This window comes from Vulpes vulpes, chromosome X (assembly GCF_048418805.1).
Source record: "Vulpes vulpes isolate BD-2025 chromosome X, VulVul3, whole genome shotgun sequence".
Classification (NCBI taxonomy): Eukaryota; Metazoa; Chordata; class Mammalia; order Carnivora; family Canidae; genus Vulpes; species Vulpes vulpes.
Genome location: NC_132796.1, coordinates 100,620,177 through 100,644,412, shown reverse-complemented (window position 1 = coordinate 100,644,412; position 24,236 = coordinate 100,620,177). Strand labels below are relative to the sequence as shown.

The window sequence follows — 24,236 nt, the reverse complement described above, 5'->3', positions numbered from 1 at the left end:
CAGATCCAGACTCAGGAGGAAGGGGCCGGGGGACAGTAAGGAAAGGTGTGTTTCCCATCGGTTTGGTGGGGAATGGAAGGACAGAGAAGCGGCAGTGCCAGTTGGAACATTTTTTGAGGTTGAGAAGCTCTGAGAAGTGGGGATCTACTAGAGCTATAAGACAGTGGTGCTCTGCAAGAAGGAGGTACATCACCGAGGGGTCCAGCCCCAGAGCAAGTGGGACAGGGTCGATCAAGATACACCCAGCAAAGGAAGGAGCAAGCGGTTACTGGAGCTAGGGCTGGGAGTATTTGTGGAAATGTATGCCACATAGAGCCACTCCTCCCTGAGAGAATGTTTATTCTCCTTCCTGTTGTGTGCTCCCTTCTTTCTCCTGGTTTCTGCATAAGACAGGAGGGCTCAGGTGTCACCGAGGTCTGGAGCAGTGTGGCCTCTCAGTAACTGGCGCAGCCCGAGGACACTGTCCCCCTGGGGGCTGTATCAGTGGGTGAAATCAAAGATAAACGTCCTCTTGGTCATGATTCAGGGCCTATTTTGGATCAGCAGGTGCGATTTCACCTAGGGCTTCTGCTGTTAGTCTTTAGCAACACCACAAAATGACATTATTCCACTGATCATTAGATTACTTTTCCTAACATCATAATCACGAGCGCATCCCCACATGCGCGTCACTCTTCACTTATGGTAATCAGTTTTAATGACACTCGCTTCAGTTTCTTTCATAAATCACGTATGTTTATGAGATAATGGAGGAGAAACATCTAATTTTGATCTAAGACAAATGAAAATTGAATGCACATGTCTTTCAATGTATTTTTGTTGGCTTGCCGTACCCATTAGTTAAAGAGGAAAAAAATATCTCTTGACTTCTCTTTTAGAAGTAAATAAATCGGGCACCTGGGTGGCTCAGTGATTGAGCATATGCCTTAGGCTCAAGTCATGATCCTGGGGTCCTGGGATCCTGGGATCGAGTCCTGCAACAGGCTCCCTGCAGGGAGCCCGCTTCTCTCTCTGCCTTTGTCTCTGCCTCTCCCTCTGTGTCTCTCATGAATAAATAAATAAAATCTTAAAAAAAATAGAAGTAAGTCAAAAGTACAGTGGATTTTGAACACCAAATCACTATTTTTAATGTACTGTAAACAAATAACAAATGTAACTCTCCCTTAGTGGGTTTTGCACAAACCGTGATTGAATAGAAATTAGTGGTTGTGAGCAGCATGTGTGATATCCTCCCAATGTGTTAAGGAGGAAAATCTTAACACCACACCCTCTTTGCAGGAGCAGGATCAAACTCTGTGCCTGCAGAGTTGTCTGCAGAAAAGAGAATAGCAATTTCTTCCATTCCAAAAACCTACATCGAATCCTACTATGTGCCCGGCAATGTACAGAGATGAATAAAACACACTGAGGAGATTGCATGTTTCAGTTAAGGAAGCAGACATATATACGATTTTATTCACTAGATTGTGCTAGGTATCAGGGTAATGACAAATACAGGTGAAATGGAGTTTTAACTGATTGTGTGTGTGTGTGTGTGTGTGTGTGTGTGTGTGTAGAACGATGGTATTGTGCAGAGGGTCTCATAGAGATTGTATGGTGGTAGTGCTTGATCTAAGTCCATACTGATGAATTGGAATCCCCAGGGAAAGAAGAAAAAGGACATCTTGCCAATCTTTCCCCAAGACTATTCTCACTACCCTGGAATTTATCTTTCTCCAAAATTATGTCCAAACTCAGTATGGCATGAGCTCTTTAAACTACGGTTCCAGATGGAAGTGCCTGGATTAAGCTGCCAACTCTTGATTTTGACTCAAATCATAATCTCAGGGTCATGTGATTAAGACCCACATCGGTCTCTGCATGCTCAGTGCAGAGTCTGCTTGAGATTCTCTTTCTCCCTCTCTCTCTCTCTGCCCCTCTCCCTGCTCTCTCTCTCTCTCTCTCTTTCTCAATCAATCAATCAATCAATAAAATCTTTAAAATAAAATCAAATATTGTCCCAGACTACTTATGGGACCCTTTGAGTCACCTACTCTGTCTCACTGAATGAATGTCTCTTAATATTTCCAGAACACATTCTTTCACAGTTCCTTTCTTTTGCATGGGTGATTCCCACCACCTGCAATGCTCATTGCCCTGTTTTCAACTTGGCAAGGTGACCAGAGCAAGAGAACATCCTAGCAACACCCCCACAGAGCTCTCCTGGTACAGACACAGGTTGGTGAGCTCAGTAAACACAGACCACGCTCTGTCTTCTGACCCACCTGATAGGAGGTGGTTCTGATACCCAGGTCTTTTCCATAGAGACATGGCTTCTAAACATGCACTCACTTCCATCTGTAGACATTTTGAAGGCTTTTGCCTTCAACCTTCAAAAGCCAATAACTGTGGGGAAATGGAGGCAGAATAACCTTTTCCTCTGTTCTCATCATAGGGAGGCAGATTACAATTTTCTGTTAAGATTGCCCCGAACATAAGCCTTATATTTTCTCTTTATCAAAATTGCCTATGGATAATTAAGGGACAATTTGGCCCTCATTAAAAAAAAAAAAAACAAAAAAACAAAACAAAACAAAAAAAAAAAACAAAAATAAAATAAAAACCAAAACAAACCAAAATCCCTGAAACCTTTCAATCTTCTTTTTTAACCTTTCAATCTTTAATCTTGCCCTTTTAAGCATTTCCTGAATGAATGCAAACCTTTGGACTAAGGCCTATTGCCCTATCCATTTTGGTTTTAGTTCCAAGTGCCTCATTGCTTCTTCCTCAAGGTTTCTTGTAGCAGAACTACAGCAAAATAAGTTAATTATTTTAGAGCTGATATGATTGGCCTAGAAGGATACTGGAATAAAACCTTCTGAAGGTATATTATTCCTCTTTGTACTAGGTTTTACTGCTATTAAGAATTAGTACATAGAGGCTCCTACAACTGGATGAATTACATAAATGCTAATGTCAACATCAGACAACACTTAGAAGAGATATGGAGAAGCATTTTCTGCTTTTAAATGTTGAAATCATTTCTCATCTATCAGGTAATAATTTTTCAATTTTCTTTTCACAAATATAGTACATTGTCGGTGCTACTGAAGTCATAATTGATTTCACAGCTATGAAACCATGAGAAGCCAAAAAACCTTCATTATAACCTAAGGACTTTAAAATATGAATAAAATGCCACTTCTCCAAGAACCACAAGATCAATAGATGACTACAGCAGACAGAACTGAACCATGCATTAACTACATAATCTTGGCTTCGGATGAGTGCCAGATGGCAATGAAGTGGGTCTTAAGTGACCACCAAGGGCTCAAATGAGTTGTTTAGTAAAAAACATGGGCATTCAATTAAACGTCAAAGATGATTACATGGAAAAACAGCAAAGAGCTTCAGAAGTAGGGCAGAAAGACTACATTTCACTAACCTAATGCTCCATTACTAAACTTCCTGTCTTTTGGAGTTTTGACAGAAACTTAGCAGTTCCAGGAAAGCGGGACATTCCACATTCATGAAAAGGCACAATAAAATGGCTTTGGACTAAAATGTCACTTTGCAGATAATCTGTGGGTAAGTTAAGGTTATAGAAACGTGGCAAGATTCTATTATGAATAGCAAGATTCTTCTGTTTTTGATCTCTTAGCCAAGGTCTAGAACAATGTTGAAATCTTGAACCTTAGCATCATCATTTTGGTAAAAACAAAATAAAAATTCCAAAAGCCATGTCTCTCAACTGTAGAACTGAAAAATCCTTCCCTTGCCATTTTCATTGGCTCTCTTTCTCTCCCTCCCCCTTTCCTTTTGGTCACTGATTCTTGGTGAAATGCCTAGCAGCTATGACAAATTCTAGGCTGCTATCTTTGGACATCATGCACATGACTGGGGTGCCATGGTGGTTTTGAAGGCTCCAGCTGTTTGTCCTCTGAATTTGGTCCAGAAGTTGGGCTAGACTAGCATAATTCCTGTTCACATCCAGACCTGCAGAGGAAGCTTGAAAAGAAGCTGTACTTATGTGAGGCACAGAGGTTTCTTCACTACCTTCAGAGAAACCAAGAAGTAGTTCTTACTATGACCAGCCCAGGGCTAGCCAAGATAAACTTAGGAAGGAGGGCAAGTTTGTCCTTGTAGTTCCTCTGCCCAAACTTTAGGGACTCCCATCTTTTCTTTTCTGTGTCCTTGGCCCAGATACCGTGGAAAGCACCTTCATTTATTGAGTCATACTTCCTAAACTCTTTCAGGAAACACTAGATCAATGAGATGTTAAAAGATGTTGGGGTGCCTGTCTGGCTCAGTGCGAAGAGCATGTGACTCTCGATCTCAGGGTTGTGAGTTTGAGCCCTATGCTCGTTGTAGAGATTACTTAAAAAAAAAAAAAACAAATAAGCTCCTTAATAGGAGTTTTGTGAACAACACACTCCCTTACATGTATGTTTGGGAAACCCTTTGTAATGTGTTATATCCTCCTATGGGATATGTACAATGCTGATCAGCACTAAAGATTTTAAGAAGCCTAAAAAATTTTTTTAAGAAGCTCTGCAATTGCAAGTACCCATTTCTTTTATTTAACTCAGCTTTTCCTACATTTATTTGACCATGGCACACTTCCTTTTATGTTATGGTCGATAATGTATTGTGAAATCACTATTCCATGGAGTCAGCTATAGATTAAGAGAAACTTCCCAAAGGACATGCAAGCATTTTAATGCCACTTGGAAATTTCGTGGGGATTGGCACCTTCCAGCAGATTTGTGATTTCATTTAATTCGTCTGTGCAGAAATGTAACTTTCTTTCTCTGTGATGGATCTCAACCTGCTCGTGAGCCCCCATTTCCACGGATGGAGGAAATTATGAAACCTTGCCCCTTTAAGGTGACTCAATATCTTCTGGTTGAAAACTAAATCACTTAGGGGAATTAATTACTCATTGTTTCTCATTTCAACTCAGTTCATTCAAAGTTCAATATCAAGGCTGCTCTCAAGAATTTTCTCCCGCACCCCTCCTTCTCCTCCTCCTTTTCTGCCCTTCTTCTGTCTTCCTTCTTCACTTCTTTCTTCTCTTCTCTTCCCCTTCTTCAGGACTGTGCTGTTTTGCAGGAAGCAACTCCCCTAGACAGGTAGTGCTTCCCGTGTCGCATGGTAGCACAGAGTGTCATTGGAAGACTACCATTTTCTTTGGAGGAATGCAGGGGAATTGTGTTAATTAAAATTTCTTTCTTTCTTTTTTTTTTTTTTTTGCTGGGGAAAGTATATGTTAGAGCTAAAATATCAGAGTGGGTGACTGGGCACTCTCATTATTTGAGGCAGTGATAAGAAATAAATAAAAGTCTTTGACAAATATGTTTTAATATGGGAAGTAGAGCAAACCCCAGCACTTTGAATATTTCATGGATCTCAGCCATAATGCCATGCCATTACAGGGAAGTTGAGAAACATCATTTTTAATTTTTTCCATTTTACTGTAGGACGCTTTGATCCAACTTATTTACAAAGCTGGTGAAAAGCCCGTATATATAAGATGACAGCAGATTGAACAATAGGGAAAGTAGCGGAATTTTTTGTATAAATGCAAGTTAAATTAACCCACAGGAACCTGTTATTTGTATGATAGTGTCAGACTTCATTATTATGTAAGATGCCTATTTGTGATCATATCTGTTTGTGTTCTGTGGGATCGTTCAAAAAGCGAGTTAACGAACATAATCTTTTTAAATAATTATTTAAGGAATTTATTATTGTTTTTTAAATAGGCCAACTAATACATCAGGTATTCTTTTTTAAAGATTTTATTTATTTATTCATGAGAGACACACAGAGAAAGAGGCAGAGACATAGGAAGAGGGAGAAGCAGGCTCCATGCAGGAAGCCTGATGTGGGACTCGATCCCGGGACTCCAGGATCATGCCCTGAGCCAAAGGCAGATGCTTAACCGCTGAGCCACCCAGGTGTCCCTACAGCAGGTATTCAACCCATGTTTTGTTGCTATCTTTTCACACAACCTAATAGATCCAAATTTCCATCATTAAGTGAGGAAGAGGTCCACACTAGGTGGGGGGGGGGGGGCGGGGAGGGGCTCTCCTTTTTTTCTGTAAAGCGTATTCTCTCTTTTGACATGCACATCTTATCACCTAAAAATCTAAGAGAACATAACAATAAAAGGGAAGAAAGCAGCTTGTCTTTACAGACTTCAACAAGTTATATGGATTTCTGGTGCAGAATTTTTTTTTATTCACACACCTGTGCAGTTATCTGGGGGTCAGGTGTTTAAAGAAGTACCAAGTGAACTAAGGGTATAGAAAAAACAAGCCCCACAGGTCACTCTAATCCCCAGGTGGGAGTGTGACCTGCCTAATCAAATATTGGATAAGGATCCCAATGATTGGGAACTTCACTACACATTAGAAAAGTGAAGACTTGGGGTCCCTGGTGGCTCAGTCAGCTAAGCGTCCAACTCAATCTCAGCTCAGGTCTTGATCTCACAGATGTGAGCTGGAGCCTCGTGCTGGAAGTGGAGCCTACTTAAAATTTTTTTTTAAGAATTAAATAAGACTTGAAACTAACTTTCTGAACAATGTGCCTACATAGAATAATATTTAAGTGTTGTTCTAAAAGCTCTGAGGATTGAGCTGGATTGGATAATCAGCATAGGCAATGTTGATTACCCAGACTTCAGGCTCAGAGTGTGCTGGATGCCCATCCCAGCACTGTAACTGACTGGTTCTATGAACCTGGCAAGTGGTTTAACCCCAGGTTTTTTTATAAAAAGATTTTTATTTATTTGAGAGAGAGAGAGAGAGAGAGAGAGAGAGAGAGAGAGAGAACATGAGTAGGAGAAGGGGTACAGGGAGAGGGAAAAGCAGACTCTCTGCTGAGTAGAAAGCCCAGGACCCTGGGATCATGACTTGAGCAGATGCTTACCCAACCGAGCCACCTACGTGCCCCTAACCCCATTTTTGTTGTTTATAAAATGAGCTAAATAAGAGTTAACTGTTTATTGTTGTGAGACCATGTTTGGGTAAGGAATGCCAAGTCCTTAGCTATTATGAATATGTCAATATGTTAGCCAGTGGATGGAGGTAGAGAGTATTAGGGGGACCTCCAAATCTTGTATGTGGATCCTTAATGAACTCCAGAGCCCAAGGCTACTTTGGAATGGTCTAGAATGAATACAAATACCAGTCATTCTGAAGACACGCCCAGACCTCTTTCTGAATGAGAAAGGAATCCAAGGTCTGTACATTTAAGAGGACAAGAAACATGAATGATGAAATGGCTCCATTTTTACTGTCTCTGAGAATATAGATTAATTTTGGACCTGGAGCCCGTGCATGGGTTTGGAGTGAGAGCTCAAGACTGTAAAATATATGTTTGTGTTTACTTTCCTCCAGAGAAGTCCCTCGGATTTCATCAGGTTTTCAAACCTGGGCTATTTCATAACCTACAAAAGGTTGGGGGAGGGCTGCTCTAGTCTCTTGAAGAATCATTTGCTTCCTGCCTAGAGACTTTATTTGGAGATCCAGACCTCTTCATCGTTCTTTGCCCCCCAGCGCCAAAGCTGTCTGTTCAAGCCTAGACCTATTCCTCTGGTTCTGTTTGTTCTCTTGGCATCAACCTTGCTCCCATTTCCAACCTGCCTTTTCAAAAACCTCTCTTCCAACTGCAGCATTTTTTTAAAGATTGTATTTATTTATTTATTCATGAAAGACACAGAAAGAGAGAGAGGCAGAGGGAGAAGCAGGCTCCATGCAAAAAGCGAGATGTGAGACTCAATCCCGAATCCCGGGATCACGACCTGAGCCAAAGGGAGATGCTCAATCACTGAGCCACTCAGAGTCCCCCAACTGCAGCGTTTTATCCAAACACGCTGCTGATTCTGCTCTTGCAGCTCGGGCAGACTGCTCTCTGCTGCCCCCACTTGTTCAAACTGACAGGGTCCTACGAGGATTTCTTTCGTGTGGGTAATACTTGGGCAGTCTCCATTGGGAAAATAGTTGGCTGTGCTGTGGTTCAAGAACGCATTGTGGTGTTGGCTCACCCCCGTGGTCATGTAATTACATGCTTTATTTCCAGAACTCCAGAAAAGAGTTCCTTTGAACATTCCTTTGAAATGGAGGATATTCTCCCATTGCTCAATGCCCAAGGTTTTATTTTATTTTTAATATATTTTTTATTGAAGTTCTATTTGCCAACATATAGTATACCATCCAGTGGTATACTGTCATCCTGTCACGTGCCCCCCTCAGTGCCCATCACCCAGTTACCCCAACCCCCTGCCCACCTCCCCTTCCACTACCCCTTGTTCGTTTCCCAGCGTTAGGAGTCTCTCATGGTTTGTCACCCTGTCTAATTTTTCCCACTCAGTTCCCCTCCTTTTCCTTATAATCCCTTTCACTATTTCTTATATTCCCCCTATGAGTGAAACCATATAATGACTGTCCTTCTCCGATTGACTTGCTTCACTCAGCATAATACCCTCCAGTTCCATCCACTTTAAGGCAAATGCTAGGGATTCGTCCTTTCTGATGGCTGAGTAATATTCCATTGTATATATAAACTACATCTTTTTTTAAAAAAGATTTTATTTGTTTATTTATGAAAGACACACACACACAGAGGCAGAGACACAAGCAGAGGAAGAAGCAGGCTCCATGCAGGGAGCCCGACGTGGGACTCTCTCTTGGGACTCCAGGGTCATGCCCTGGGCCGAAGGCAGGCACTAAACCACTGAGCCACCCAGGTGTCCCGTAGACCACATCTTCTTTATCCATTCATCCTTCGATGGACACTGAGGCTCCCTCCACAGTTTGGCTATTGTGGACATTGCTGCTAGAAACATTGGGGTGCAGGTGTCCCAGCATTTCACTGCATCTGTACCTTTGAATGCCCAAGATTTTAGACTCCAAGCAATCTGTTTTAACTGAAGATTCTGATCCGTGTGCAAATGTATGTGGAGCAAGGAAAATTACCACTTAACGCTTAGTGTAAATGAAGGGGTTGCGTGTGGACTTTAGGAGAGAACCCATGAGTAGGGGCAGTGGGGAAATGTAGGTCCACAGGGGATGGGGAGTGAGGTGAAGCAACTGAACACAAACTTCTGACTTTCCACTTTTCACAGGTCTATTTGGACCTGGGGAATCATTGTAAATATGTTGGAATCATGAGTGCTTCTGGCTGTCCCTTCACTTTATCCCTGGCAACAAAGGGCAGGAGGAAGAACAAGGGACTGCTGTTTAATATCCAGCTCCATCTGCTTTGCTGAGAATAGGGGGCAGGGAGGAGTGAACTCCTGTTTTTGAGCACCTGCTATCCACCAGTTACAAGAAATGGCCATGTAATCTCAACAATAGTTCTAGGAGAGGGCTGAAATAACTCACTGAACAGAACCAGGACATGTTGGGAGGGAAAGGAAACTAAGTCAGGAGAAGATAGTGAGAATCAGCCAAAAGATAGAAAACAAGCTCACTTAGCCCTCCTGTCCTCTTCATTAGTATCTCCCTTGCAACAGATATGAAGCTGAGAATCAGCACCAATGACTTCTCCAACATCCCACAGCCAATTTATGATAAAACTGAGTTTGGGTTCTCTTCTATCTGAAAGAAACCACACACCCTTCTTTTTTTTTAAGGCACATTTTATGGTTTTTTTTTAAGTTTATTTATTTATTTATTCTAGCAATTTCTACACCCGATGTGGGTCTTGAACTCACAATCCCAAGATCAAGAGTTGCATGCTCTACTGACTGAGCCAGCCAGGCCCCACAAACATCCTTCTTATACCAATGTGACATGTGAAAGAGGGAAAGGGGGGTATATCTGATTTGGCTTGGGTATATCTGCAGGCGGACATCAGGTTTTGAGCTGCAGGCACATATATTTCTAGAAGAACTCAAACATGAAGGGAAACACCATGGAATAGACTCTCTCATTCTTCCTTGGCAGTTGCAAATATAGAAAAAAAAGTGAAAGGAAAAATGAAAGAAAGAAAGAAATCAAGGCATTTGGGAGGCATATATTCTGGAGTGCTCAAAAGATAAAAATGATAGGCTTGGAATTTATCTTAATGAGCAAGACTCAATCAATGGGAAGTGACAAATAGGATAATTTAAAGTTCAAGTTATCTTCTTCTGTTTCTTTGTATAAAAGAGAACGAACTTTTTGATCATTTTTTGCTCAACTGTAATATTCTGCTGCATAAAGAAGATTGAACACCGAATACCACATTAATATGTTATTGGCATCTTTCTTTTTTCATATCCTACATGTTGATTGTAAAACCGTCCAGAGAGACTGATAGCTGTAATATATTACAGTTTCTCAACTTCAAATTAATTTCATAACAGCACAGTGGAGCCACATATTCTCTGCTCCAAGAAGTAACTTAAAGTAGGGTAATATTCTTTTTTCTTTGCTCTTTTGAAACCCTGGGTCTGGTTATTTTCTTTATTGGATAACCTATCTAGACTTTACTTCCTTATGATCTATTACCTGCTTCAGTAATTACCACCTCCTCTGAAATGTCCAATCCTCTGGCAGGTAGATTGAGTGCCTCTCTGCACGTGCCCCCAGGGTGAACTGCACAAAGCACAGCAGAAGCAGAGAAACTGTATGTAAGCTGTGAAATCCATGTCTCCACCATTCTCATTTCACTTTTAGAGATCCAGCTTGAGTCAGTGAGCCGGTGTAGACACAGCCCAAACCAATGACCACATGCAAGAACAAGTCAAGGTGATGTCTGATGACTGTAAGAGCATGAGTCTTTCTGTCCCCTAGGCCAAGCTCCCTTCCCTGAAGAGAGAAGGTAAGAGCACACTGTTCCTTCTTCATCACTTGGGGGAAAGGGTTTTGAAGAAAGAGACCAGACCTGGCTTCTTCTTCTTCCACCTATGAGTTTCAGGATTCCTCTAGCTGTCACAATCAAAGGATCCAAAATGGATTCCACTCTTCCATCTCTTTCCTCCAGAGCTTTGCTGCCCAACACCGTAGCCATTAGCCACATGTGGCCATTGACATTTAACTTAAAATTAAATTGAATAACAATGATTTTAATTAAGTTGGATTAAAAGACAATTTCTCAGTCCCACTAGCCACATTTCAGGTGCTCAGTAGCTTCAGGTTGTTAGTGGCTATGGTATCAGAGAACGTTGATAAAGAACATTTCCATTGTTGCAGGAAGTTCTCTTTGACAGCTCTGCTAGAGACCCCACCTGACTCCAGTCTTGAAGGAGGAACAGCATGTTCATTAGCTGTGGTAAGAAGGGAAGATATTTCAGGACAGAAGTTGCAGGAAAAAATGTTTATTGTTTTGATATGGTACAGTGCTCTATGAAGAGAGCATTTTGCTCATTTCTCTCAATTTTTGGAGAATTTCCTCAATTCTCGATTTTATAGGCATAGCCAGAAAGAATTTAGGGTATTCTTAAAAAGTCAAATACAACCATGTAAAGTAAAATAAAAAAATGAGGTAGGGGAGTCTCAATGGATATAAATGCATAATTAAATCTTTTCCCACATTTAACTTCAGAAAACATTTTTTGCAGTGTTCTGGTTGTTTTATTTGAAAATATGATCACTATAACTGTAAAAATAATTTAATTTTATTAGTAATAATAACTATCTGAAGTTTACAACTTGGATTAGCATTTATTTGTCCATTTGGCAGATATTTTGAAGCATCTGCTACGTGGCAGACACCCTTCTAAGCCTTTGGGAACATATCAATACATGAATAAAGATCCCTGCCATGCAGAAGCTTATATCCTAGTGGGTGCAGATAGAAAGGAAACAATAACCATCATAAATGCATAAAAACATGGAATATTTGAGAATGATAAGTTCCATGGGAAAATAGAGCACAGTAAGGGATATCCACATTGCTTGGTATTAATGTTAGCAGTTCAAGTAGACAGGGGAACTAGGCACATTCTCCTAGATTCTTAGGCAGGGTAAAATCTATATTTTACAGGTGTCCAAAATAAATCCCAGGTGGACCAAAGTTCATATATACCCAGAAGCTTATATCATAATATGTCTTGGTAAGGATGTGGCCAACAAGGTACTCTCATATAATATTCATGAGATTGCCTCAGTGGAGGGCAATATTGCTGTAGTTGTGGTCCTTGGTCATAGCAACTCTACTTCCAGATTTCTGTAGGAGTCAGGACAGGCTGGGTTATTCTGTGGTAAAAGCACTACAAAATCTTAGCTCCTTATAACTACAAAGAAAGTTTATTTCTTATATGTACATATGTTCACCAAAGACCTGTTCCTCACAATATGGATGAATTTCACAAACATAATGTTGAGTGAAAGAATCCAGACATAAAAGAGTAAACACTACATGTGGTAGACAAAATTCTAAAATAGCCCTCCAAGATTCCTGGAGCCTGGTGTACATACCTTCCCTATTTATTCAGTCAAACACAAATCTAGGTAATGTTGTAAAGAAATTTTGTAGATTCCATTAAACTCCCAAATCAGCAACCCTTAAGATAGATAATGCAGGTGGGCCTAAACTCATCCAATGTGTTCTTTAAAAGCAGAGCATGTTCATTGGCTGCTTGCAGAAGAGGAAGTCAGAGAGTAGAAGCGTGAAGGAGTCTGACATAAGAGAAGTTCTCTATTGCCGGCTTTAAGGTGGAGGAGGCCTCATGGCAAGGAATGTGAATGGCCTCTAGTTCCTGAGAATGACTCCTGGTCATCCAGCCAGCAAGAAAATAGGGGCCTCAGTCCCACAGCTGCAAGAAAATGAATTCCACCAATAACCAGTGAGTTTAGAAGACAAGCCTGAGCCCCGATGAGACCCTAAGCCTGGCTGACACCGTGATTTGAGGCTTTAGAGAGTCCAGTCACATGCACTTGCCTGGACTTTTGATCCAGGAAACTGTAAGATGATAAATTTGTGTTATTTAAATCCACAGAGCTCGTGGTAATTTGTTACACAGCAATATAAAACAAATACACTGTGTCGATTTGCATGAAGTACAAAAGCAGACACAGCTAATCTATGCAGATATGAGCCAGAATAGTGGCCATTGTTGGGAGTTTCTTGACTGCAAAGGAGCAGAAGAGGGGCTTTTGGGGTAATGGTAATGTTTTTTGATATAAGTGCTGTTTACATGTGTGTTCAGTTTGTGAAAATTCATCACGCTGTATATTTATCCTGTGTTCACTTTTCCATATATGCATATTTCCATAGGCACTCCAATAAAATATTAAAACATACATTTTGTTTTTTCAGACCCACACACCCAACAATTTTTTGAAAGGTTTTACTTATTTATTTCTTTGAGAAAGATAGAGTGTGCATGGGGGCGGGGGAGGAACAGAGTGAGAGGGAGAAAGAGGACGGGCTCAAAGATCCCAGGGATCATGACCTGAGCCAAAGGCAGATGCTTAACCAACTGAGCCATCCAGGTGCTCCAACACTGTATTTTTATAAATGCATATTCATATGTGAACTTGCTTACCAAAAAAAAAAAAAAAAAGCCCTCCAAACTACAAAACAAATTGAAAAGAGTAATCACCTCAGGGGAAGGGAAAGAGATTGTATGGAGGTCAGGAGAACTTTTGTGTTTTCTATGACATTCGAAAAACTTGTATAGAGTTTTCAGTCATCAATTATTTGGGTAATTAAAAACATGAAGGTAGAAGAAATAGTAAAGCGTATGTATAGACCAGTGACTTATTTGAGAAGAGTAATTCTCATCTGGATTACATGTAGACATTCACCCAGGATGTGAAGGACACTAAGCAAGACCCAGCCATCTCTCTTACCTTGTTCAATGACAATGGCTACCATTTGTTGGATACCTCTTCTTTCCAGGCCCTGTAGAAGGTGCCTGACATACATCATCTCTCCCATTTCTCACACACGTTCTATGAGATAGTTGATTAGTATCATTCCCATTGTACAGAAGAAGAAACAGGCTCTGGAAAGCTAAGTACTAGCCTAAGGCCGCTCAGCCAGGAAGGAACAGAACTGAGATCCAAATCTTGGTCTGACTCCAGGGAGGGAACTCTTTTCAAGATGGTGGCCTGCTCCTCCAATGGTCATATTGATTATTAGGCTGGTAGAAGTCATTGTATTACAATTCATTCATTCCTTGTAAGCTGAGCATTGGGGAGGGGAATTGTCTGCGCCCCACACACCTTGGTGGAAATTAGCGTTCCTGGGGTTACATTCTTCCCCTGTAGGTGCTGCAAGGCACTTTCAGGCAGGGGTGGGGAGATTGGGAGAGTGGAGTCGACAGGGAAAGGAAGACACTGTGTCCCAGACAGAGTTCGCTTGGACAGTTCTCAAAGTTCCCCAGGAGTAACTGCTTAGGGTGACTCAGTCTCCTCCCAGGGGCTTGGCTCAGTCTACCTTTAAGCCACAGACTTTATTATGTGGGTTCCAGCTTGCTGTCAATATGATGTCCCTGTATAGACTATGTGAATAACCTTGGTACAAACATCATGGACACAGAAAATAGAATCCAATCCACGCACAGGAGAGTCCAATCCTCAAGACATGAAGGCCAAGCCATCCATCCTATTGCAAAAAACTTAAAATGGAAGCAGCTGACTCGAGTCTGGACTTGACTGGGAATGCACTAAATACCGGAGAGAGGGAGCCTGACACCTGACCTGTGGTCTGCTCAGCAAAGGCATTCAGGTTACAGAGATAAAAGAGCAACCCGCAACCCTGACCAGGAGCCTTTGCAGCAGACTTCTGAGAAGGGGGAGGCAGGAAAAAGACCTGCTCAGAGTCCTCTTGTTGCTTTGGCTTTAGGGGGGTGGAGTTCTTACATTATTCTACAGGAAGAATGGTCCATCAGTATTCCTAAGAGGGACCCCTGCCTTCTCATTTCAGATCTGTTGTGGAGGTATGGGGATGTGTGGGTGTGTGCACATTTCAGCCTGAATCTTCTACCTTCAGTTTTTATGTAAGTATTAGGCTGCAAACTCTAGTGTAATAGAGCACAAAAGAGCTTGGGAGAATAAAAGAATGTCTTTGGAGTGAATTTTTTTACATCTTACTAATAATTATCCCTCATCGTTTGACCAAATCTGGCTCTATCAAGTTTTTGACAAATTTATTGTTGAATAAAGAATTTTTCAGCTGATATGTAACATGAAATGTCTCTGTTGAGGATATCATGGTGTAAGCATCTAAGTGAATGAGAAATCACATCTAGCCATATTTCCAGATTGCAGCCAACAAGGAAAATAGTCTTGTCCTGCATTCCGGACTTGTGTTGTCCTGTTGTTGGCATTGTTGTTGTTTGCCACAGCATCCTAGCATCTCAGATAGCCTATGATTTGTCCTTGATAAGAAGGCCAGAAACTGATTTGTCATTGATAAGAAGGCCAGAAACTGTTCATTTGGTAATTCATTATCTGGCTATGTTCTAGAAGACTCTGGAACACCAAATGTCAGTTTCTGCTTCTACTTGCTACCAAACTGCTGGCAAAATCTTGGAACTAGGGAAACATGTAGGGTGAAATGCAGAGTGTCTTTTATTTTACTTAAACAGTGTCTGTCCTGCTCTCTCTTCTCCCTGCAAAAAGCAGCTTACGGACTCGGTCTAAAAAAATCAACTATTTTGTTCTCCAACGGGGATGTGGATGTGAACACAGACTGTACTGTGCTTGTGACACTACACACAGCTCTCTTGAGGAAAAGACCCCACAATGTCATGCTCTTGGCGCTGCAGACTGAGGGTGGGAATTGTAGTTGGGGAGAGCAAGGACACTTTTTATACAATCTCATCGACATGTTGGGGACTGGGTGCACTGGGCACAAGGAAGAATGAAAAAAAAAAAAAACAATTTCTGTGAGCCTAAGTTCCTCTTTCTGAGATCAAGACAAAAAGGAGGGGAGAGGGGATTGATTGACTTTTCCAGGCCCTTTCAGTGTTGGCTAGGAAAACTTATCTGAACAGTTCAGCCTGCTGTGGAGGGTCCTCTGAGCTTTTGCTGCTTTCAGTGCAGTGCCACAGACCAGTGACCCACTTGCTGTCCTCAAGCTCGTGCATGTTAGCTGGATTTCTTTGCACTAACTGCAAGTTCTCGGAGAACATGAAGATATTGGGGTACCTGGTAGGATGTAATTAGTGGGCAGAAAGCAACATTTTTTTTTTGGTCATAAATTTTCATGTATGGGGAAAACTAATGTCTCTTGAGCCTACTCTGTGCCAAATCCTTCGTGAGGGGCCTTGCCATTATCTCATTTGGCATGTATGCTTGGGGGGATGAAGGGAGTGATCAGCAGAGAACACTCCACGCAAAGCTGTGTGTCCTTAGCCGAGTTCCCTCAGCCCTCAGAGACTCCGTTTCCTCATATATAAAGTGAGGGCAATAATAGCTGCCTTGCCGAGTTATTGGGAAGGTCCAGTCAGTGTCTGTGAAAGTATTTGGTAAACTGAGAAGACTGAAACCAAATATTATTGTTATTGGGCACTGTGGGGAAATTTAAAAAGTGAAGAAGCCAAGGTTCCAGCCTTCCAGAAAGTTATTGCTTAGTAGAGTAGACAAAGTGGCTTATGACATTTCTAAAAAAAAAATAACAGTATCAGATGATGTGGGTACAATCCCAAGGTTGTGTATGTATTGAGTTGCCCAGTCAGCAGTGTCTCCATCTCTGCTTCCCTCTTTACTAATATTCAGGTTCTGGTCCCCTGCCCTCTATTGCCTTCAGTGCTCTCACAGCACTTGCGCGTGCTGTACCCTCTACCCCCAATCTCTCTCCACCAAACTCTCCTTCCTAGGATGAGGATTATCTAAATCTCTTGATATTCATTTTGGGACAGGGTGTCTCATACTCTCCAGCTCATGCCCAGACATCCTGGAGCTGGGCGAGGAGCATTGGGGCATCAGAATTATTTCAGGCTGTGCCCTCAGACAGATTTGTGTTCAAATCCCAGCTCTACTACCTCCTAGCTGTGTGGCTGTAACTCTGAACCCCAGTTCACTTATCTGTAAATTAAGATCAATAGAAATAGCTGCTTCATTGGGTTCCTGGGAATGTTAATTGAGGGAGGGCATGGAAAGTATTTAGTCAAGTGCCTGGCACACAATCACACAATAGGTGTTCAATATGTGGGCTGTTATTGGTAATATTCACTAAGCATTCCGGGGTAACCTATAGGAGACATCACCACCCCCAGCCATCCCTGATCACTGTGCAGAGCATCAGAGTTAGCATCCTGGAAAACATGTAGCCCTCCCCTCAGCTACCCCATTACATTTCTAATGCTTCATTCGGCCCTACCAAACCACATTTTGTCTCTTTTCATTGAGTATTTGAATATTTCCTCCTGCTTTCAGTAAATCTTCTATAAGCCGAGAGCCATAAAGGTGATTTTTTGCAGTGGAGATGAGTGTGCAAAGTGTATTTTACCAAGTTTAAACATCTCCCTCCACCTGCTGCTCTAATGTAGCTTTCTGCATTTTAATGCATTTTGGTGAAATGTGGATTTTGAAAATATGTGCATACAAAGTAAATCCTTTTAGGTTTTGCTATCAAGCCCAATTTAAGGGCTTTAGTAGCCTCTAGTCTGGCTCTGTCTTATGAAAAATTAATTTTCATTTAGTCTGTGACATGTATGATTTCTCTAAACTAATTTTCTCTTTTCCTGGGTTATTCCCTGTCAGAGCTGTTTGAGTGACAAAGAAATCCTTTTCCTGGGAGCAACTTTGACCTCGAGGCTAGCTTTCTTCAAATCCTTTGTGTTGATCTGAGATATAATTTTTAGCTCTTGGTTTTATTATTCAAAACTAGAACTCCCATGGAGATCAGTCAGAAGATCAGCAATGGGTGTGTTCTTCTCTTGCCAAGATCCCAGAGCACAGAAACAAGTGGGAGACTGAGGGACAGGCAAGGTTATTCTTGTTTTAATTATCATTATTAAAACCTACCTATGGCTTTTGTGTCAGCTGGAAGTCAGTTTCAACACTGTCCTCCAGTCTTTCAGTTTTGACTTCACCATCCAAGGCAGGAGAAGCCCAGAAGGCTTATTTGCACATTTCTGTCTCACCCACATGATCTAAGGAAGTTTGCTCCTTAAGTCCTTCTGCTTTTTCGACTCAGTTAGTAGCTGGAGGGTCATCTTTGGTTGTACGTTTTTGCCAACACACAGGCTAGAGAGTGGTGTCCCTCCCCAGCTCTTCTCATTAGCTAGCACGGCTTAGATCACAGAAAGCTCCCACTGGGATGGGCCTTCAGGGTCATCGTTTTACCAAGGTCAGCAGCCAAATCCCAGAGACATCAAGCAACTAGCCCAGGGTCACACAGTGATCTAGGGGCAGAACTGACACTCCAACATTGTTTTCTTGGCATCCAGCTTGGTGGTCTTCCTACCCTGCCCCTGTGAACTGGTACTGCAGGCCCAGGGCTCAGCAGATGGATGGGTTTGTCCAGCTATGGTTCCTACAGGGTGAACACAAAACTGACCTTATTTTTCTATCTGACTGCTGTGGTTTGACCAGCTGATCAAATTGAAACTGCTCTGGCCAGATCAACTGTTAAGTTTTGAAAGGAATGGAGCTAAAAATTAGTGTCAATAGTGTAGAGTGGAACTGGTTCTCCACTCACCTCTCCACTTAGTTTTCCACTCACCTAAAATTTGTTTCTTTGCTCCCCCTCTGCATCCCAAGCATCTCCTCCCTGCCCTGTTCTACAGCTGGCCCCAGGACAATGTGTGTTTGAACTGTGGAGGGCTGCTTATATGCAAATTGTTTACAGTACAATAAATATATTTTCTCTTCCATATTATTCTTTCTTTTTTTTTTCAAAGATTTTATTTATTTATTCATGAGAGATACAGAAAGAAAGGCAGAGACACAGGCAGAGGGAGAAGCAAGCTCCCTACCAAGAAGGGAGCCCAACATGGGGTTCGATCCCAGAACCCTGGGATCACGACCTGAGCAGAAGGTACACGCTTAACTGATTGAGCCAGGCACCCCCATATGATTTTTTTCATAACATTTTATTCTCTCCAGCTTAATTTGTTGTATGAATACAGTATAATACATATAACAGGAGCACCTGGCTGGCTCAGTCAGCAGAGCAGGCAATTCTTAATCTCGGGGCTGTGAGTTTGAGCCCCACATTGTGTGTAGAGATTACTTGAAAACATAAAATCTGGGCAGCCTGGGTGGCTCAGTGGTATAGCGCCACCTTCAGCCCAGGGTGTGATCCTGGAGACCCAGGATAGAGTCCCATGCTGGGCTCCCTGCATGGAGCCTGCTTCTCCCTCTGCCTGTGTCTCTGCCTCTCTCTGTCTCTCTCATGAATAAATAAATAAAATCTTTTAAAAAAACATAAAATCTTTAAAAAAATACATGTAACATACAAAATATGTGTTAATCAACTGTTTATATTATTGGTGAGGCTTCTGGTCAACAGCAGGCTTTTAGTAGTTAAGTTTTGAGGGAAATATATATTATGTATGGATTTATTTTAAAGATTTTGTTTATTTATTCACGAGAGATACAGAGAGAGGCAGAGACACAGGCAGAGGGAGAAGCAGGATTCCTGCAGGGAGACCAATAAGGGACTCAATCCCAGGATACCGGGATCATTCTCTGAACCCAAGGCAGATGCTCAACCACTGCCACCCACATGCCCCTTATATGTGGAGTTTTGACTTTGAATGAGGTCATCACCTCTAACTCTCATGTTGCTCAAGGGGCAACTGCATGTAGCATCCCATATTATGTAGTTCGTGGTATCTCATTGGAGGGATCATTCATTAGAGCTAAGCATTGCTATCCTCCTCATCCCTTGTGTTTCCCACTCCTCAGTGTGATTAAATGGATCAGAAGCTTTCCTCCTCCATAGGATACAGGTCAGGAAAGCACTGAAGAGGTAGAGAGAGGTAGGGTAAGAAAAAGGAGCATATAAAGAAATGAGATGGGGTGGCAAAGCCAGTCGGGGTCACAATTAGACCTATCGCCCTCCACCCAAGGCCCGTCATTAAATTTGTGCAGGTTGGGGCACCTGGGTGGCTCAGTTGGTTAAGTGTCTGCCTTTGGCTTGGGTCATGATCCTGGGATCCTGGGACCAAGCCTTGCATCATCAGGCCCCCTGCTCACTGGGGAGCATGCTTTTCTCTCTCCCTCTGCTCCTCTGCCTCCACTCAAATAAATAAATTAAATCTTTAAGAGAATTTTAAAAAATACACAACTAAATCTGTGTATGTTATTATTGTGGAAAATATTACAAAGAGCTCAAACCAAAGATACTCAGAGTTAAAAAGCAAGGGAAATGAACATTTATGGAAGATCTACTCTTCTAGACACTAGACTAAGTGCTCTCAATGAATGACAGCCCAGTAAGGGGGCTTTATTTAGTCCCATTTTCCTGGATGACAAAACTGAGGCCCTGATTCAATTCCAGGGCAACATCCTCTCCAAACCTCTGCTTTGTCCTTTTTAATAGAAAGCTCACTTAAGATTGCATTCCTCTTTCCTATACCCTTAAACCAGCTTTTTTAAAAAGGTTTTATTTATTTATTCCTGAGAGACACACAGAAAGAGAGGCAGAGACATAGGCAGAGGAAGAAGCAGGCTCCTTGAGGGGGGAGTCTGATACGGGACTCAATCCCAGGACCCTGGAGATCACGCCCTGAGATGAAGGCAGACGCTCAACCACTGAGCCAGCCAGGCATCCCTAAACCAGCTTTCTGAAGGTACCTACTCAGGCTATCTTATAAGAACGCCAAATAAGGTGCAAAGAAGTAAAATGGTTATCAAGGGAGCTGAGTGGAGCCTGCAGCCTGTGGTTGCCAAGCCTTGGCTTCCCTAGTTTCCAAGGCCCAGCCTGCGTGAGTGGACTCTTCTACTTAGTGACAAGTGGGAATTCCACCTTCAGAAAAATAATGGGGGCCCCTCCTCAGGGAACAGGTGATCATTGGTTTGCATGCTCGGCGTCTGTGATGACCTCCATCCAGTGCTCATTTTGCCTCTGCAGTACACATTCACGTAGCACCCCAAATGTGTACACAGCACCCCAGCATTATCCTCCTCTCTTCATTCTTTGAGCCCCATTTTCTGTAAGGCTAAACAAAGAAAAAATCAGTGTTTTGTGGGTGGGTGGGTGGGGGGAGAGGTTGGCTGTTGACAGTGATGTATCCAACATACCCAACCTGTTTATAATATTAGAGCTTAAATTTCTGAACGGCTCGTTCATTAAGTACTGCCGTTCACTCAGTTTGGTGAGACGCATAAAAACAGAAACAAACTGCCTTGATAGTTTGCATGCCTTCAGTCTTTGTGACAAGAATCGCCTATTATTGAGAGTATGAATATTTTTGAGAAAAAAAAAGGGAGACAGCTGGAAAGACAGGGCAGAAGAGAATGCTCAGGATAAGGGAAAAAGCACATTTCCTTAGTGTATTATGCTCTCTTTGAAGAGTCCCAGCACTTTCTTCAACATGAAATTTTCACTGTTTTTGTTCTAATTTGAGCAGGGGACCCTGCTGTCGCCCCTTGTGACATAGGCCCCAGAACAAGTCCAGCTGCTGGCTGCCCCGTGGGACCTCACAAACAAATAGAAGAAATCCAGGACCAGGCCACTGGCTCCCCTCCCCCTCACTCTGCCCCACTGCGAAGGGCACTGAGGGTTTGGCAGCACTTTGGCCCTTGAGGAAGACCAGAAATCATGTGACTTAGAAGTTAGGAGCAGAAAAGTGCCCTTTGAATTGCAACATCAACTCTGTCTTCTTACAAATGGGGAGCTAGCTGAGTCCAAGAACGAGCAAGTGGCTTCCTTGCTCATGAGTGGCAGAGCCGAGACTGGAACCCAGGTCTCTGAACTCCAGGGCCCACGTTCTGCCAACTCTCCTAACTGCCCTCTCAGACTCCAGCAACCCAACGGATGTCTGGAAGTGCACTGCTTAGTATGCACTAAGGCTGACCTTTATGCTCCCAGAATCCTCAACCTTTTGTGAAAACCCTGGAAGGACAGTTCTGGAAAAATAATTAAAAACAAAGCACACTGTGGAGACAACCGGGACCTGGCTCAGCCTGCAGAGTCCTCCTTACCTGTCAAGTACTGAATCCCAAATACATGCACACATGTAGAATGTCAGCCTGGTCTAAGAAATACAGAGAGGCAAAACCAAAGACCTGGTAAGGCAGCCAGTTCTCTCCCTCTTTTTGCCACCCCCCCACCCCTGCCCAAATTCCCAAATAGGGCTGATTCTAATGTATTAGGATCTTTGTTATTCAGTTCCTGAGAGGACCGGGCTTCTGGGAGGTGGGCCTAGCTCAGGACTGCAAGCAGCCTTGGAACTTCCTGCCAAGGCCCAGGCCTGGCCTCAGCAGAACACAGCTCTGGGGACACACACACACACACACACACACAGGAAGATTTTTCTCTTCTTAGCAGGGAGCCTCTTTGCCCCCAAGGGGGGGGGTTCTCTGAGACTTGTGGGGCCCTCCCCCCCTCCCTTCAAAGATACTTCCTTCCATTTCAGGATCCCCGATATTGGAAGAGAGATTAATTTCTTTTTCTTACAGTGTGAGGTGGGTGGAGGAAAGGCTTGTAAATGCAAATATCCTCCAGTGAGCTATTGTGTGGAATCATACTAGATCTTTGGAAACTAGGCTTCTCGGCACCATCCCTCCTTTGGCTCTGCAACTACCAATCTGACTGCCTTTTTCCTCAGGGAGTCAGACTGTTACCTGTGTGTGCACATGTGTGCGTGCACCAATGCGTGTGTGCATGTGTTCTCACGCATGTGCATGAGTAAATCCCAACTTTCCCCTCTACTGGATACTTTTCCTCCTGGCATCTCTACCCGGGTCCAATTCCAGAAACTCCAACTAGTTGCTGGGGGACCTGAACGCGTGACCCACCCATTCCCAAATTGTTTTTCTAGGGACCCACAGAATGCCATTATAAAAGTGTGAGGCCAGAGGGTTCTTCATATGGCACCATGAGGAGAGCCACCTACTGGCCTGAAGTGGCTAACTGCTGTGGGTACCCAAGGAGAAGGCAGCAGATAGCTGGCAAGCTGAGCTCCCTGGCCACCTTCACAGTTTCCCGGTCCCCTGGTTCACATCGTCACCTATTCTCAGGGGGAGCAGGCATGTCCCACAAACCTGGTGAACAGGGGAGGTCTGGGGGAAGCTGAGATGTCTACCTTAGAAGTTGCTGCTGCTCCTTACACAAGTTCATTTGTTAGAGTGTCCCCCTGGAACCCTGAGACAGGTGGAATGCCTGAATGGCAGGATTCCTCCAAGTCCTCCCTGCCTGGAACCAGACATACAGTCCTCTGCTGTCCCCGGTAGGTTTGGGGGCATGTGGAAGTCCAGCCAGGACTGGAGAAGTGTGGGGGAAGGTAAGGACAGAGGGCACAGCTGGGAGACTGCCTGAGAAGGACTCTTTCCTTAATTGGCCTATGACTGACTCAGTGGGGACCTCGGAGCTTAGAGCAGCAGGTAAATACAGCAAGTAAAATTGCTCAAGGGTCATCCTCACAATGACCCAGATGGTGAAGGAGGAATTGGTCCTATTTTACAGAAGAGGACACTGAGGCTCAGGAGGGGCTAGTGATTGTCTCAGGGCTGCCCAGCAAGGAAGTGATAGATTCTCAGATCAGTGCTTGTTGCTTCACTGCACAGAGGGATCAAATGTTCTGAGGGAGATAATGGGTGAGCCTGTCCCTGAGGAATATGCCCTCACTCCCACACTTGTCTCACTGTCCCGTCTCCCTTGGCCCTGACAGTGCTGCTTTGAGATGCTGCTGCCACCTGTGCCCCTTCTGTAGCAGTGGGGCTGGATGGAGTGGGCATTTGATCACAGAGACGTCAGTTCCTGATAGACAGCAAGCCCCACCTGATCAATTAGAACAGTCTGAGTCCTGAGTTCCCAGGGACATTGTCCTGAAGGGACAGCCCCTCTCCCCTTGCTCATTCTTACATCTGTGGTCCCTGCAGCCACAAAGAGTCTTTTAACACCAGGACTCAAGGGTGGTCTGCCTATTTATCAGAGTAGGTGGTGTCACTGTCCGGGAAATGGTGCCTGGTTTTCTGGGTCCAAAATCCAGAGCTCTGCTGTGTGATCCTGGGCAAATGTCTTTTCCTCTCTGGGCCTCAGTTTCCTCATTTACCACATCATCTTGGATTAGATGGCTCTACTCTGATGTAGTGTGCAGTCATGTATCTTTCCTTCAGTAAACCGTAGAGGAGTGAAGCCTTGCTTTAGGCACGGGGCTAGATGCCGGGGATTCAGCAAGGAAAGAGGAGTTAAGGGTA

At 43.2% G+C, this 24,236-nt stretch overlaps 1 protein-coding gene across 2 annotated transcripts in view; it reads left to right on the top strand.

Moving 5' to 3' along the window:
- The first annotated feature begins 23,858 nt into the window (after window positions 1-23,858).
- HS6ST2 (heparan sulfate 6-O-sulfotransferase 2) overlaps window positions 23,859-24,236 on the top strand; it is a 291,544-nt gene continuing 291,166 nt past the window's right edge. The window contains exon 1 of one of the 2 annotated variants that reach the window (XM_025983164.2): window positions 23,859-24,233. The gene's annotated coding sequence lies outside the window, so the exon portion shown is untranslated. The remainder of the gene's footprint in view (window positions 24,234-24,236) is intronic. The other variant, XM_025983165.2, reaches the window with a different exon arrangement.